This window comes from Seriola lalandi, unplaced genomic scaffold (assembly GCF_002814215.2).
Source record: "Seriola lalandi dorsalis isolate HSWRI2012SDOR001 ecotype SW California unplaced genomic scaffold, Sedor1 jcf7180002054443, whole genome shotgun sequence".
NCBI classification, from domain to species: domain Eukaryota; kingdom Metazoa; phylum Chordata; class Actinopteri; order Carangiformes; family Carangidae; genus Seriola; species Seriola lalandi.
The window spans coordinates 913,978-930,973 of NW_019524996.1; the positions used below are offsets into that span (position 1 = coordinate 913,978).

The window sequence follows — 16,996 nt, forward strand, 5'->3', positions numbered from 1 at the left end:
TGTGCTTCGATGAACTATACTTGTACTTCGTCCCTTTAGTTCCCTGGTAGTCTGTCACACTCCCTCCTGACCAGGAGAGACGCTCCAGCCCAGTCACACAGCTGCTACCTCAGCCACACATAACCTGGCATTTTGCTTTCTCATCCAATTTATGTCTGCGGGAGCTAGTGGGGCAGTTAGGGGTAAGAAGCTGACTCTGTGCATTAAGTTAGCAGGGTGAGTCAGCGTCCCGAATAGCGGCGCGCAGACAGAGCAGGCAGGTTTTCTCTCTGTTACTTTGATATGAAGAATGAAAAGCTAATTGGTGGAAATCATGTCACATATGAAAACATGAAAAAACAAAGACCAGACTCTGGTCCCAAAGTCAGAAAAGGAAACAATGACGAAGAAAATCCCCTCCAGCGTAGTCTCACGGGGATTTTATATAATAGGAGACCGCTAATCAGCTTTGAAAGGAAATCACATTTAGGATCAATGGCTCTATAACCATCAGCCCTAAAGGTCATGACTGTGGAATGATGGGTCATCAAAGCATCACTTTCTTCAGAGCCTGTGACATAGCTCATAGCCCTACCAGCAGTGTACAAGGTCAAAGGTCAACAAGATCAGTTCCTAAGGGGTGAACTCTCCAAATATCACTACCTCGTGCTCTGAGTCAAATAGACAGTTACCATTACACTAGCGTCACTGGAAGGATCCCCTCAGTCACTGGCTTCCATCCCTCGGGATCCACAGAGACTCACATCCAGATATAGTACACACACACACAGACACGTGCAACAGCCTCGAGAAGCATGTGGTGTAAAGCCACAATGTCCCTTAACACAAAAGTGGCATGACTATGAGAAACACTGAAGTGAGGTTGGCTGAGGTGCTCCTTATTCACCGCGGTGACTCATCGTGTGAACACGGCACTGCAGCTGCAGGGCCACGGGCTCAGCAGGGACACCAGGGGAATGAGCCCACCATGGGACAAACCCCTTGACCTGTGCACGGGACCACTGCAGGTGGACGGAGGTTGTAATTGCATAACAGGGAGACGCTGTAACTGTACGTATCATCTAGGGGAGTTCTGCACAGCAACAGGTGAAGGTGCATGACAGGCAACAGGTCATGGATTCTGTATTTGAACTTAAACACTGTCAGCTCCCTTTGACTTGACAGATATTAACTTGGGTGTATTTAAACAGTTAATACAGAGGAAGCCTTTGAGATGAGGATGTCAGGAGAAACATTAGCATTTCTTTTATCTTTTATGCTGTATAGTGCACAATATCTTTGAAATGTTAACACATGTAGATGTATATATAAAGTTATGAATGTTTTCTTTTGGTTTTGCGTATGTGTAAAACGTAGATCTTGTCTTGTTGTTATATTTTTGATGTTTAGTAGCGTCTCGTAATCCCACATGAGCATGCAGGGAAATAAAAACCACCTGAGAAAATAACTAATATTCCATTCAAAACACACTTTTCTGGCATCTTTTTAATATTTTGTATTAATGTGAGCTGCTTCATTGATGTTTTTTGATGCGAATGTATGTGCCTACAGTTAGTGGTCTCAAGTAAAAATAAGAGTTATTAAAAAAATATCAAAAAGGTGTATATTACTATATGCAAAATATATATTAAAATGCAAAACTGTCTTCTGGTCCATCATGCAGCCGAACTCTGCAATTATTCAGTGTATAAAAATGTACTTATGTTGGTTGTAACACAAACTATACAATACAGTTCTGTAAACCCATGAGTGCAGATGTGCAGGGCAATGCAAATAGGACAACGTGTTGGACAATACACAGGATGTCAAAGGTCAGAGGTCAGAGGTCACATCCTGATGGCCCGAGAGGAAACACTTTTTCTGACTCTCTCTTATTGAACTATTAATAAACAGTTAATAAAATACACTGTGAAAAAAGGGGAGTTTAAAAATGATTTCCCCAGTCCTCCCTCTCAGTCTCTAAACTGTTTGTCTACATATTCACGCTCTGATACAGTATATGCAGATCCTTGTATAAACACACATACCTACACAGGCACATTCATATTAATCAACGCAGGCCAGCGGCAGTAATAATGAATGTACTGTAAATGGTAGAAATAAAGCTCTAATGAGTTTATGTAAGGCTAACAGATTTATTAGCCTCTGGATAAACTTGAATCAAGTGAAGCATACAAACATACATTTATAGACAAATGAAACGTGTTTAACTGCTATGTGAAACTATTATTGGACATTATATCAACTAATATATTGTGTGGCCCCTGTAAAGATCCATCTATTGGCTCATTCAAAGACAAACATCCGTACAGATGCTGCAGCCGCTGCCCATCGGGACTTTTTTCCCCTTGTGAAGTATGAACGTCAGTCCAGGCTTTAAACATTTCTTCAGTCTCATGCTAATCATCAGTTAGATCTCTTATAGTGTCTTTAAAGAGATTGTAAAAGATCCAATAAAAGAAATGATCAGCTCTTTCTTCAGCCTGGATGAATTTGGCTGCCGATGCTGCTGATCTGCTGTTGGACCGCTGCCCCTAAAACACTATTCATTTTTCGACTGTTACACTTTTATGTGATCTTGATTACTTTCAGTGGTTTGTCTGAAAGTTTTAATGACCGGCACGCTTCAGCTTTCCCTGCCGTCTCTCTCCATCATCATAATGACAGACACCCCCCCCCCACACACACACACACACACACACATGAATGTTATATTAAGCCCTTTAGCTCTCAATCATAAAAATCCAGCCCTGTGCAATAAACTGATTCTCGTGTTATTAAACATGTTCTTATTAAATTTGCAGCAGATTCATGAATTTTAGAAAATAAAATATTATGAGCTCGGTGTAACTCAACTGTAACAGGTTTATTGCAGGTGAGCAACATATGCTGCAGAGGGATTTTTACCTATGTAACTCCACCCCAGCGTACAATTTTCTTTTACTGTTACCAGGGATGAAAGTGTGTGGTTGATGAAAATAAAGGGCCATGATTTGTTTGGTCTGTTACCAGTCTTATGTGCAATAGCAGCTAATGGTCTTATAATATAATATTAGGTATATTTACTATTTTTCTTCAGTGCTGCTACAAGTTCCCATTGTCTAACACTTGACACAAAGATATTGTCTGCTATCATTCAATGTAGCACGAATGCTGATTGACAGAATAACATTATCACTGAGCCAGACACAAATACTTAGTCTGCAAAGGTGATAATATGATAAATATGAGCTTTTCTTTTCTATTCTTTGGAACACCGGTGAGATGTAGGATTTCACTCAATAAAAGATACTGAAGTAAGAACAGAGACACAGTAAAACCAGATAGAGCCGGGATACCAAATAAACTTCATACTTGTTAATTCAAACCCTCTGCATTCATGGAGAAAAGGAGTTAGTGCTAAAACTTAAATTATACAGCAGTCTTCACTGCCAAAGCAGGATTTTAAGCAAGGCAAAGCCAGAGAGGGAACAAAAGTAGTCAACAGAGAGAAAGGTTAATTACGCTGCTAGCTTCAAAAACGTGGTTCTATCTGTGAAGGAGTCACATTTTTACATTTTATATTAAAAAAAATCCTCAATGAAAATTTAATCGGAGCAGATCCAGACCAAAGCCAGCCTCGCCGCTGATAACAAAGGGCTGCAGTGGAGATTTAATTTTCTGGCTTTGTAAAGCGTAATCATGTTTAAAAAAAAAAAAGAAACACTTTTATTTCAAAAATGGACAATGTAGAGAATAATTGAGATGGAAATTCAGGCACAATGAGGTCTATTGTGTGCCACTATTCAATAGCCTGTGAGATTCTTTTAAACTATTGTCATCTAAAAATAAATGAATAAATGTTGATATCAGGGTCTATTTTGTTGTTTCATTGAAGTTAATTTCATAAAAGAGGCTGTCACCAGCAGCGCTAATGCGTTTTTTAAACAAAAAACCAAAAAACGCCACAATGAAATCATCAGAGAGCTGTGAGAGTAATGGCTGGGACCTCTGAGCAGGTTCTGTTAAAGCCGATGTTCCTCTCACTGTCCTTGTTTGAGGTTCGTTGCCACAGTGCCCCCTCCCTCTATTCAGACAGCGGCATCCTCAGGCTTCACAGATGCCCTCCCGAGCCTCCACCTTGTCCCACACAGGCTGCACAGATCAAACTAATCTGCTCACACAGTAGCTGGCCACACATCTGTCCACGATAACCCTCCCTCTGGATCGTTATATGTGGGTTAAATCGTGGCTGCTTTGGTGCTAAGAGACCACACATAAAAACCTGCAAATTTATGTCAGTAAAAAAGGTCACAGCTTTTGCTTGTGAATTCACAATATGAGTAGAGATAAATACTATAACGGCGCTGTGGAGGACGGACCGCAGGCAAAAATGCTCGGCTTAAAAAGCACAGGGGGGTTCTTATGTTGTGGATCCCCTTCTCCTGCAATGAAGGGCTGGATAAGCTCCTTTGTTAGGTACTCAGAGATATTCAAATCACCACAAAAAAAAAAAAATACACCATAGCTAAAAATGGATTTCGTATCAACATTTTCTGGTGGTCTGCTTTTTTTTCTGGGCAGCAAATTTGCCCCTGATGTGATTAAAAACATGCACTTCCCAGAGTGACTTTGCATTAAGCTGAGTTCACCCACAGAAGGTTATCAGAGTTGTTAATCATATTCATTTCATAGGCTAATCTCTACCAGATTGCGTGGTGCATGTATTTACACAGACAGACACAAACACACACACACAAACACAGACATGAAACTTACTTGCAGAGTGATCAATGCATGCGGCCATGAAACACAAATAAACTGCAAATTCCAAAGGGTTGAGCAGATAGAGGACCCCAGCGTTGGGCCTCTGGCTGATAAAACAAGTAGCAGAAGACATAAAGAAATTCACATCAGAGGACCTTTTACTGGTGAAGGATGAAAACGGCAAACTGCTGAACATTTTGGTCAAACGTGAGAGACTCTTGAGATGAGGAAGTCTTTGCTGAGATGGATGAATGAATGAGCTATTTTTCTTCATTTGCAGGAGGGAGGCGAGTTGTGGAGGAGTGATTCTTCCTCCGAGTTCGTGGGAAACTAAAAGTTCCCTCATTAACAGTGTCCGAAGGGAAGAAACGTAACAGTAAACTGGTTCCATATGTTACAGGAAGAATCTCTGAGGCAGGAACAGCCTCTCTGTGTGCATCTGTGCCTTTTGTTCAGTTTCACCGTGAGTAAAGTGTTAGAAATATGACTTCTTCTAAAAGACGAGTTCAGGAACAGACTGGTAAATATCTGGTTTCCTCCTTTTTCATCACATTTAAATGAGAAGATACAAAAATACAAGCACAAACAGACAAGACACAAGCTGCAAAGTAAAGTGATGAAGCAGCATACTCACTCTACTCCTTCTCTCCCAGATGCCAGGTACTGTGTCCTTTGTCTCTCAACCTGAGGCCCCTCATCTCTGTCTCTTCGTCTCACTTACCCTCCTTTACATACCCCTTAACCTCGAGTGACATCAAATGGCCCTGACCTAAAATCAACAGTGGCATCCCGACAACAAAAAAAACTGAAAACAAAACACGCAGCTCCGCGGCCGATCTCTCATGAAGCGCCTCAGTGTGTGTGCTTAACCAAGTGTGAGCTCTTCTTGAAAGAGAGAGGAATGAGGGAGGCAGAGCATCTTGCCTCTCTCCCTGTGGTACACTCTCACAATGGTCCTCACTTACCCCCTCATCCCATCCAAACTGGGTCATGGCTGGGGGTGGGGATGGGTGTGTGTGTGTGTGTGTTTTTTTTTATGTGTGGTGATGATGAGGATAAGGAGGTGGTGGTGGGTTATAATACCCCCTGGGAGGGGTGAAGGGAGGGTGAAGTCTGGGATCGACAGACAGTGATAGGATGGGAGGAGAAGTACATGGCTTTTGGAGGTAAATGAGTCTCAACCTGCTGACTCTCTGAGACCTAGGGCCACCAGCGAGGAACAGGACAGGACGGGGCTCTCAGGAAAGGGTAAGGGTAGCAATTAAAAATCTGGCCTTTGTGTTTTATAACCCTGTTATGATGCATCTGGGAGGGATGAATTGTGAATGGATGAAGTGCTGTGTGTGGCCTTTTGAGATCCAAATGAAATAACTTTAATACTTATTCACCTTAGTGAGATGTTTTGTGATTGGTTGGCAAAAAGGAAAAAGGAAAAACAATGATGCGCGTTCAGTTGAAATAAACGAGCGTGTACAATAAGCTTTTAGTGGAAACAAACTAATAAGAGATAGAGAGTAGCATGTATGAGTAGTTATATCCTAGCAAACAGAAGTGGAGCTTTTTAACATATTTATTCTTTGAAAAAGTCTGTGGATGGCAGTGTCAGTGTGTCGGTCAGCCAACCCACCACTTTGGTAAAGACTGACATTTCAGCAATAATTCTTGGATGGATTGCTCTGAAATTTTCTACAGACGTTCATAATCCCCAGAGGATGTACTGCAAAGACTTTGGTGATCTCCTCACTTTTCCTCTAATGCCACCATTAAATTTTTTAGTAAGCTGCCTCAAGTATTGGATGGATTGCCTTAAAATTTGCTACAGATATTAATATTTCTCTCAGGATGAACTGAAATACCTTTGGTGATTCCCTGACCTTCTACATCAAACATTGGGCCAGGATTTTAATTTGTCCAATAATTTGCTTTATGAACAGAACAAGTACCTGCAAAACTGACATCAAATCTTCCTCAGATGTATTGTAACATACGACAATAACAAAAAGTCCTGCAAGCAAAATTCATTCCTTTACTCACCAAGAGCTGGCTCCACAGGTGGAAAAATAACGGCAATGTTAAATCACTTCTTTTCTCCTGCTGAAGTTAGCATGCTAACCAGCTAGCCCGGCCCATTTTGTTTCTTGCCAATACCGAGTGATTGTAGTGTCCAGGGACGCTGCTAATAGAACGTATTATAAACTCTTGTACTGTAAAGCAACGATGGCTGAAGCTCTTGGCAAGGCTGGTAAGCAAACATCTGTTAATGCTAACGTTGGCTATGTAGCAATAGCAAAACTTAGAGATGGCTCCTTTGATCAGGATCAGGATGAGTTACTCTATGTGTTTAGTGTAAAGAATTAGAATTGGCTTATACACTGATTGGTATTTTAATATTTGCATCAAAACTCCAGTATTATTTGTACTATATTTACAGAATCATTTGGACAACTGAGAGCCAAAAAAACTGTCAAAGTATAACAAATAATTGATGCCCAACATGCTGCCTGTTATGAATGCCAGTAGATTTGGGGCCCTGAGAGAAGTCCAATAAGCTGCCAACACCGACAAAACTACCAAGACTAGTTTGAGCAGAGAGTTGTTAGAAAAGTCATGAGAGGACACTTTCAACTCTGAGATAAAAGTTGGAAAATATCCACATAATCAGCTAACCCTGGCCAGTCTAGTACTAAATGTTTTATGTCAACCATATACTGTAGTCTCTGCTTGCAGAAATGTGGGGGCATGGTTATTATCCTCCCCATCACTTTCAGCCCGCATGCCCTCCGCACTCCATCACTCCGCTGCCTCCCTCTTGCCCTCTCATGGAGCCGTAATCACACGATGCCACGAACAATAAAAGATGTTCGTTTGATATTGTCCAAATCCACTCACCAGCGGTGGTTGCTCAAATTAGGACTGCACGCTATCTCAGTCTCTTTCCTTATCTCTCTCTTTGGAGCGGACCAGTTGCTATCACCAAATTTCACAGATCATATGCTGAGTATAAATCCTCTTTAAATTCATATCGTGTCGCTCAAAGTCAAAGTCACAGTCACAGTTTCTGTTAAATGTTTTTCTTAAATGCACAGCTATTTTTTTTTCCTTCATAAGTAGTAGAATGTATTTTTTGGACAGTTCATCTTAGTAATAACCTTGAATAATTTGATATCTTAATATCCTTTTGATGAGAGTCCTCATATATGTTTTCAGTCAAACTGATTTTTATAGACAGCTATGTGAAGATGGCATTGATGCCGATGTTGACAACAGTGAAGATAATGATTATTTAAAACCATCACAGAAGAAAACACACACACACACACACACACACACACACACACACACACACACACACACACACACAGCTGTAATATGAGCACGAAGGAGGAATGATTGCAGTTATTCTCAGTCAATCAGACCAGAGGCCTGTTCCTCTGTGACAGTTTGACGGCAGATTAAAAAATCCCCAAATTATGGTCAAACTCTAACTTGTGAGAAACACACACTAAATCACTTTGTAAGTAACTTTTTTAAAAATCCGTGTGTGTGTTTGTTTGTGCCATAGTCAAGGCCATCTCTGCAGACTCAGCCACCACAGGGGCAGTGTTGATTTACTACTTTTAGTTTCTGCTGACATCAAGAGAAACAACCTACTGTCACTACCTGTTGTAGACATAATGGGGTGTAGCTCAGTGGCAGAGTGTTTGACTGCAGCTCAAGAGGTCCCCAGTTCAAGTCTGCGTGCTTCCTTTGGACAAGTCCTTGAAATAGAAACCAGCTCTCTACATATGGATTCTAAGCAGGTTTTCACTTTGTGTGTGTTCACTCTGGAAAAGTCATGAAAAGAAAGCTCATTTGAACCAGACATTATGCATACTAAATGCAATCGCTTTTTAAGTGTGCTGTTAATGGATACTATTAACCACAATGCAATTCACAAAGCAAATTGAGAGGATAGGAAATAAAAAGGAATTGGTGGTGGGGAAAAAGCTTCATAAAGATCTTAGAAAACCGAATGAATAAATATTTGATCTTAATTATTTTTTATATCATTTTGCTTTCTGTTGCACATGTAGTGCAGCTTCCTCTTAGTATAAAGCAGATCAGTAGGCTGACTTCTTTGAATGTCAACAACTAAAATAGTACAATATGACAATATGTATGTAGTATATACTGTATGGAATAAGTATGTATCTTAGATTTGGTCCATTTATGTCTATTACAAGAGAATGACGACCAAGCAACATCTGCAGTTCAGCAGTGCTGTTGTTCAGCAGTGTCAGTATCATGCAATCATAGATGGATTACTGAACGGGCACACTGGGCAGGGGCCCAAAGGGTCAGGGGCCCCCTGGCTCAGAACATCTGAATGAGTATGAAGTGACATTTAATATTTCTTGTTGGAAAGTCAATCGCATGATCACGAAGACGCAAAATGACCACAGATGAAATCACTGAGTCGTTTTGTGTGTCTGAGAGGATGAACGTGCTGTTTTCAGTCTGGGTGTCTTTCTCCTGTGCAGGAGGGGTGGGGGCCCCATTACATGTCTGCGCCCAGCGGTCCATTGTCTCATAATCCGTCCATGCATACGACATAGCATAAACTTGAGTGTTTCACTTCTTACCTTTTATGATTAGCTTTTAAGACCACTACTTTATGTGACCAGTATTTCTGTAGCTCCTCTTGCTGTCATAACCAACTCTTCAGAGAGCAGTACAGCGGTGCCAACTTATAATCATGATCCTTTCTCTCTTCAGGCTGGCATTAGAACAATTCATATCAGCTGTCTGTAAACTGTGGATGGTGTACACACGGGATGATCTGCCGGCTTCCTTATAGACACGACAGGCTTGACAGAGACCAGAGGTAATAATGCAGCACCAGTCCGTTGAGTCTGACTGGCAGTATAATCTGAACTCTGCATCTCTCATCAAGCACATTTAAGACTGATTCAGATCTAATTCATTACCAGAAAGAAATGACGAAGTATGAAAGACAAACTATAGCATGGTGGCCACTGAAATGTTTCCAGATTATAGGAATAAATAGGCAAAGTGGAGTGGTACTTATTTGGATACAGATCAAGGGCTGTATCATGTGATTTTGGCACAGAACTAACTGTTACCTATTATCAGTCTATCATCCACCCCAGGGATAATGTCCTATGAACAAAACACCTTCTCTGGCTACAACTTTTTCAGCCTTTAATGCGCAAAATCTGGGCCTCAGTCCATGTTGCACGTCATTATAGACACCAGGACTGTATAAAACAGTATTAAAGAGATACATAATGTGCATTATATAGATTACATACAGAATGCATATAAATATATACAAATATGTGACGCTTTGCATGAGGTTTGATGCCTTGTAGACTGTGTCATATCATGCTGCAAAGAAACCTTATATTTCCCATAGTGCTCCACAGCAACAGCTTCACTGATGGCATACAAACCAACTGATCAAAACTGTAAATCTTCTGTGTACAAAAATGTATATTCTGAGTACATTAAGCAGCCCTCAAAAACCTTGTATGTATCAGCATGTCATAAATCAGACTGCTCATAGATGGATTGAGGAGACTGGGGTTGCTTAACTCCCATAATCCTTCAGCCTGCCTGCATAAGCCAAGCTAATTTGGCTCATTTGGGCAGTTTATCATCCATGTAAACATCAAAGCAGTTTAAGAAGAGGCCTGAGTGACAGATTTGTCAGTTGTATTCTTGTCATTTCTTTCACAATATGGTTCCACTCAGGCCATTTACAGAAATCTCTGTATTTCAGAGCTGCAGACTGACGAGTGGCTATTGATGTGCATTAAGCCTGAGTCGACTCTGTCATCAGAAAAACTGGGACTTAAAGTAAAACTTCCTGGGAAAAAGCAAGATGACAACATGGTGTATATTTTGGTGGTCAGCTTGGGACGTTTACAACCAGAAAGTTTAATTTGAATGTCAACTTCCTGTTGGTAAAGTTTCTGAGGACCTAACTAAACTCCAACCAATAAAACTACAATTTTTTTGAAAATCAAGTTAACTTAACTTACTCAGTGTTATATCCCTCCTCCACATCCTGTTTCAATGTCGTGAGAGTGAGAAACACCATTTAACGAGGCCTTTAAGTCACATCTCCTACCAGTAACCGAACCTCTTGAGTCTGTCTGCATACTTCACACACAGAGTCACAGACGAGAGGAGGAGCTGTTACTGTAAACTGCGTGTGTGGTGTAAATCAAAAGTGACAACCAATTCAAATAATAAGGTTCAAGATTCAATCAAAGAATAATTATTAGGGATGATGTTTGTGTTGTTTATGAAGACAGAAACGGGCCCCCAGAGCAAAACAGACAGGGAGCACGAAGAAGAAGAAGAAGAAGCCTCCACTCGAAAATAGGAGCCAAAATGTTTAAATGCTATTCAGCCTAATTATATCAGATTCATTGCCTGACCACTTGACAGCAGGTCGGGAGGTTCCCTCTTCAACTCTGGCTGCCTCCACTGTCTCGCATGTTTACACAGTGACGGACTGAATGTTTTTGTTACAGTGAATCCAAACCTAAAGTGTGAGCAGACAGTAGCCTTGGTGGGAAAATAACTGTAGGTCAATAGGGTCATTCACTGATTCATTCATCTCCAGTCAGTCTATAGCTGCTTTTGTAGTTATTTGTCAATTACACTGTGCTATTTCATGTGGATCAATTTGTGCTCAGTAGGACAATTTACGCTTGTGATGGTTGGCTCGTTTGTTTATTAGTGTGCAACACTACATTTAGTGTGCTTGGTTTTTTGGGATGCTTTCTTTATCCCCTGTATATACAGTATATAGCTAACCTTATACCATAGGCCAACATCTACATATGCATATGTACATAGGGATGGATGAGGGGGGTATAGCTCAGCGGTAGAGCATTTGACTGCAGATCAAGAGGTCCCCAGTTCAACTCTGGGTGCCCCCTAGGGAAACATTATGGTATGGCGAAGGTTGTGTGTGCTACATAAAAGCAGTGATGTTAATGCTAACGCTCCTTAAACGCCATCTGAAACTCAAATAATCTCACAATGATGCTCTCTAAAATCATGTTACTATAATAGTGTGCATAGCAATTTATCACTTAGCATAGAAGACAGGCTCAGTGATCATATGATATTATGGAGAAGTGGATCAAATTCATTCAAAAAATGGTAGAATATCATTACCTTGGTAAGATTGTGATCTTCCTTTAAGGGTCATTAAAGTCTATAGTAATAGAATCATTATACTAACAGAGTCAAGATACACAAACCAAGACATGAAAAAATGTTGAATACTTTGCAGAGGACAGGAGGGAATTATAGTTTGTCATATTTGTCTCTGTACTTTTCTTTAAACTATGTAAGCAATAACAAGGGGGTATAGCTCAGCGGCAGAGCATTTGACTGCAGATCAAGAGGTCCCCAGTTCAACTCTGGGTGCCCCCTGTGAACACATAAGTCTGTGCTTTTCGGAAAATGGTTTGGAAGCGCAAAGATGGATGTAATTGACGTCTACTTTCCGTGGGCTATTTTTACATAGAGCCAGAATAAATGCATAAACACAAGAAAATAAATGCTTTATAGAGAGCTCTTTTTTCTGTGTCCGCCTGGGACGGAAGACCTGTAGATTTTCATAACTGACTATTCTACAGTTTGACACCTGTGGCTGAGATGTTACAGCATGGTCTGTGTTGTATGCCAGTAGTTCTCAGTCTCAGTGTCAGGACTCAGATTCCTGCTAGTTTCATTCCAGCTTCAGCATGAGGGATGATAGAAAAACATCATCAGTGCTCTTAGGCTGACAGAAACACGGCTGAATATACTTTGTGTCGATGGATGGCCATATAGCATTTGTGGACACCCACATGCTCTACCACTGAGGTATACCCCCTCTACCTTTGGACATTGTGCAGATCACTTTGTTCTGTTCTGTCCATGCAATGACCTATGGGTATGTATGCAATATGCAGACAGAGTGATGTAGTAGGGCAGGGAGGCAAAATAATTGTGCATTTTATGGCTAAAGCATGAAAGTTTCAGCATATAATCAACACACCCCAAGGTTTTATTTCAGGTTTCATTTTTTCCAGTTTTTGCCCCATTTCTCCATTATAATGATGCATATCTTTGCCAAAATTGCATAAAGATACATAATTGCTGTTGAGGCCATGCATCATTATTTTGCTTAGAGCACCAATTTTGCAGGGTGACTGCAAACTCCACCATCTCCAGGTGTTATAGCTATAGCTTGTTAAAAAACACTGGCAACCTCTGCTGTGTGTGCTATGGAATCACATGACTAGCTAGCACATTAGCGACCTAGTCAGCGACCTTCTAATCAGAAGCTAGCACGCTAGTTTGGTCTGGACCACACTCATTACTCCAGGGGGCTCTGTCCTGTCCTAGAGCTCACATCTGAAATGCCTCCACGTCTGAAAATTAACTTCATGGTTTATAGAAAACACTGCAGAAAGTTTCATACTTTAGTCATAAAATGCACAATACCATCCATATACAAGCCTGTGTCTATGTCATAGTATAGTAAGTCACCATAACAACATGGTAAGCAATAAAAACATCATAGTATAGTAAGTCTTATCTGATGGATAGATGGATGTCTAGAGTTGCATTTGTTATTACATGTCAATTGTATTCTGTGTTATTTCATGCTGGCACATTAATTTGAGCTCAGTAGGACAATTTAAGCTTGTGATGGTTGGCTGGTTTGCTTGTTCATTAGTGTGCAACAATATACTTAGTATGCTTTGTTTATGATAGGCTATCTTTAGCCCCTACATACATCACCCTACATGTTGGGCCAGGATCTACACAGGGCTGTGTAGAGCGGGTATAGCTCAGTGGCAGAGCATTTGACTGCAGATCAAGAGGTCCCCAGTTTAAATCTGGGTGCCCTCTATGGGAAATATCATGTTGTGGACAAAGAAATCTAAAAGCTATGTGTCTGCAGCTCAGTGATTACATGGAGAAGTGGTTGAAATTAATGAAAAAGTTTTAGAATATCATTATCCTAGTAAATTAAAGAGATTGTAATCTTCCTTTGAGGCTCATTAAAGTCTACAGTATGGTCACACTTATAGTCACATCATTTCATGCTTAATTGAAAAAGCCCTTAATAATAGGTAACCAATACAATACATTTGGAAGAAATTGGTAGACCCTAAATGGATAGTAACCAATGTAAGTAAAGTTGTCAGACGACACAGAATCATCATACTGACAGAGTCAAGATTCACAGGGACATGAAAACACAGTATTAAATACTTTAGAGAGAGCAGGGGGGATTATAATTTGTCATGGTGGGCTAGGCACTTTTGTTTAAGAGAAAATCAAACAACGAGACAGGGGGAAGCAAGGGGGTATAGCTCAGTGGTAGAGCATTTGACTGCAGATCAAGAGGTCCCCAGTTCAACTCTGGGTGCTCCCTGTGAACACCTACATCAGCCCTGCTTGTCACAGTGGTTTGGAGAGAATAAATATGGCAGTTTTTGTTGGGATACAGAGCCAGAATAACGGCATGAACACAAGAGAAGTGGTGACACTTGTGAGCAAAGCAAAGTTTAGCTTTGAGTGAATAGTTTTACGCTGTTATGGTTCATTATGCACTCTTCTTCTTCTGTTTAAATGGAGGAGTATGTGCAAAATCTATTACCTCAGCACAAAACCCCTTCAGTGAATCAATAATGGTAGAAAGCGCTCACCGCAGGTTAAACAGGGTGTCATTTAATTTAGTGCTCATCTAAATGTTCTTGATGTAAACTTTTACGGGTATTGATCCGAGTAACTGCAGCCGCTGATTAACTCTTCAGCCAGAGAGGAAGAACTTATTAGGACTGTTACCTGCAGTGTTGTGTGTCACTAGTGCACAGTTTGACACCTGTGATGTTACAGCATGTTCTGTGTTCACTTATAGAGGTATAAGGACGGCACAGGGGGCACCCAGAGTTGAACTGGGGACCTCTTGATCTGCAGTCAAATGCTCTACCACTGAGCTATACCCCCACTACCTTTTGACAATTGTTGAGATCTCTTTGTTCTATTTCTGTCAATGCTCTTGTGCAGCCTAAACCTTTGGCCAAAATGCTATGATCTGTATGTACATTCACATGTCTGTAGGGGGTATAGCTCAGTGGCAGGGCGTTTTACTGAAGATCAAGCAGTCCCCAGTTCAACTGTGGTGCCCTGGTCTCCGATCCTGTTCCTGTTCATGGACAGGATCTCAAGGCACAGGCGGAGAGTGTCGGTTTGGGAACCTCAGAATTGCGTCTCTGCTCTCTGTAGATGGTGTGGTTTTGTTGGCTTCATCAGACTGTGACGAGTGACGGTAAAATGGAGTGCAAGATGGACAGGCAGCTTGGTGCGAGGTCAGCAATAATGCAGTTGTTATACTGGACCGTTTTGGTGAAGAGGGAGCTGAGCTGAAAGGCAAAGCTCTCGATTTACTAGTCGATCCACAATGGTCATGAGATCTAGTTAGTGACCAAAAGAATTAAATCGCGCCGAAATTAGTTTCCTCTGTAGGGTGTTTGGGCTCAGCCTCACAGATTAGGAGGATCACAGAGTAGAACTGTTGCTCCTTCACGTCACGGTTTTTTGGGCATGTCTAACTAGGAGAAGACCCCGGGGTAGACCCAGAACTTGCTGGAGGGATTACATATCCCATCTGGCCTGGGAGCGCCTCGGGATCCCCCAAGAGGAGCTGGAAAATGTTGCCGGGGAGAGGGATGGCTGGAACCTCCTGCTTAGCCCGCTGCCACCACGACCCAACCCCGGATAAGCAGAAGAAAATGGATGGATGGTAAATTAGAGAGATTGTAATCTTCCTTTAAGGCTCATTGAAATCTACAGTACAGTCACCCTTATAGTCTTTTATCATTTCATGCTGAAAAAGCCCTCAATTATAGACAACCATTTGTTATAATAAGTGTGGAAGAAATTAGTTGACCTGAAGTGGATAACGTCCACTATAGGTGAAGTTGTCTGACAACACAGAATCATTAAGGTCAAGATACACAGACGAGGGAAATGCATTATTAAATACTTTAGAGAGAGAGCAGGTAGGAAATATAGTTTGTCATGGTGGGCTAGGTGCTTTTGTTTAAGAGAAATTCAAACAATGACACATCAACTGAACAAGGGGGTATAGCTCAGCGGCAGAGCATTTGACTGCAGATCAAGAGGTCCCCAGTTCAACTCTGGGTGCCCCCTGTGAACACATAAGTCTGTGCTTTTCTGAAAATGGTTTGGAGGAGCAACAATGGATGTAATTGTCGTCTCCTTTCCGTGGGGTGTTTTTACATAGAGCCAGAATAAATGCATAAACACAAGAAAAGAAATGCTTTATAGAGAGCTCTTTTTTCTGTGTCCGCCTGGGACGGAAGACCTGTAGATTTTCATAACTGACTATTGTACAGTTTGACACCTGTGGCTGAGATGTTACAGCATGGTCTGTGTTGTATGCCAGTGGTTCTCAGTCTCAGTGTCAGGACTCAGATTCCTGCTAGTTTCATTCCAGCTTCAGCATGAGGGATGATAGAAAAACATCATCAGTGCTCTTAGGCTGACAGAAGCAGCATAATGGTTCAGTACACTTTGTGTGTAGAGCATTTAACTGCAGTGTTGTGCGTGGTGTCCGGCTGGAAGAGAAAACCTGTAGATGTTCAGAACTCATAAATGCACAGTTTGACACTTGTGGCTGAGATGTTACAGTAGAGGACTCAGATTCCAGCCTCCGTATTAGACTGAGATAAAAGGGATAATGACTGAACACACTGTGTGTTGAATCATGGACATACAAAGTTTGCACAGGGGGCACCCAGAGTTGAACTGGGGACCTCTTGATCTGCAGTCAAATGCTCTACCACTGAGCTATACCCCCTCGATGCTGCATTTCTGTGCAGATTTTTTTCTTCTGTTTTGTCCATGCAATGACCCTTAAACACACAGGGTGATGTATGGATGGATAGATAGATGGATAATGGGGCTATAGATAGCATATCATAAACAATGCATTCTATAAATAGTGTTGCACACTAATGAACAAACAAACAACGATCTCGTGCAGTTTACAGAAATCCTGCTCCTGAGAATCTACTGATGTAATACCGCAGGGAAACAGGTAACAGTTTAGTCTTATCTGTTTACTCATGCCTTTGGTAAATAAATCAATACATTTTTTGTCCATAGTCTTTTGACCAAGATCACATTGATAACATGAACTCTG

The 16,996-nt window shown here is 41.2% G+C and overlaps 7 non-coding genes across 7 annotated transcripts; 5 read left to right on the forward strand and 2 right to left on the reverse strand.

The window, feature by feature from the left end:
• Nucleotides 1–11,627: 11,627 nt before the first annotated feature.
• On the forward strand, nucleotides 11,628–11,699 carry trnac-gca (transfer RNA cysteine (anticodon GCA)). The gene has a single exon. It is a non-coding gene; the product is annotated as a tRNA-Cys (tRNA).
• Nucleotides 11,700–12,129: 430 nt separating this feature from the next.
• trnac-gca (transfer RNA cysteine (anticodon GCA)) lies at nucleotides 12,130–12,201 on the forward strand. Its single transcript has one exon. It is a non-coding gene; the product is annotated as a tRNA-Cys (tRNA).
• A 1,398-nt stretch (nucleotides 12,202–13,599) lies between these two features.
• Nucleotides 13,600–13,671, forward strand: trnac-gca (transfer RNA cysteine (anticodon GCA)). The gene has a single exon. It is a non-coding gene; the product is annotated as a tRNA-Cys (tRNA).
• Nucleotides 13,672–14,128: 457 nt separating this feature from the next.
• Nucleotides 14,129–14,200, forward strand: trnac-gca (transfer RNA cysteine (anticodon GCA)). The gene has a single exon. It is a non-coding gene; the product is annotated as a tRNA-Cys (tRNA).
• A 503-nt stretch (nucleotides 14,201–14,703) lies between these two features.
• Nucleotides 14,704–14,775, reverse strand: trnac-gca (transfer RNA cysteine (anticodon GCA)). The gene has a single exon. It is a non-coding gene; the product is annotated as a tRNA-Cys (tRNA).
• Nucleotides 14,776–15,909: 1,134 nt separating this feature from the next.
• Nucleotides 15,910–15,981, forward strand: trnac-gca (transfer RNA cysteine (anticodon GCA)). Its single transcript has one exon. It is a non-coding gene; the product is annotated as a tRNA-Cys (tRNA).
• A 598-nt stretch (nucleotides 15,982–16,579) lies between these two features.
• On the reverse strand, nucleotides 16,580–16,651 carry trnac-gca (transfer RNA cysteine (anticodon GCA)). The gene has a single exon. It is a non-coding gene; the product is annotated as a tRNA-Cys (tRNA).
• Between the last annotated feature and the right edge of the window lie 345 nt (nucleotides 16,652–16,996).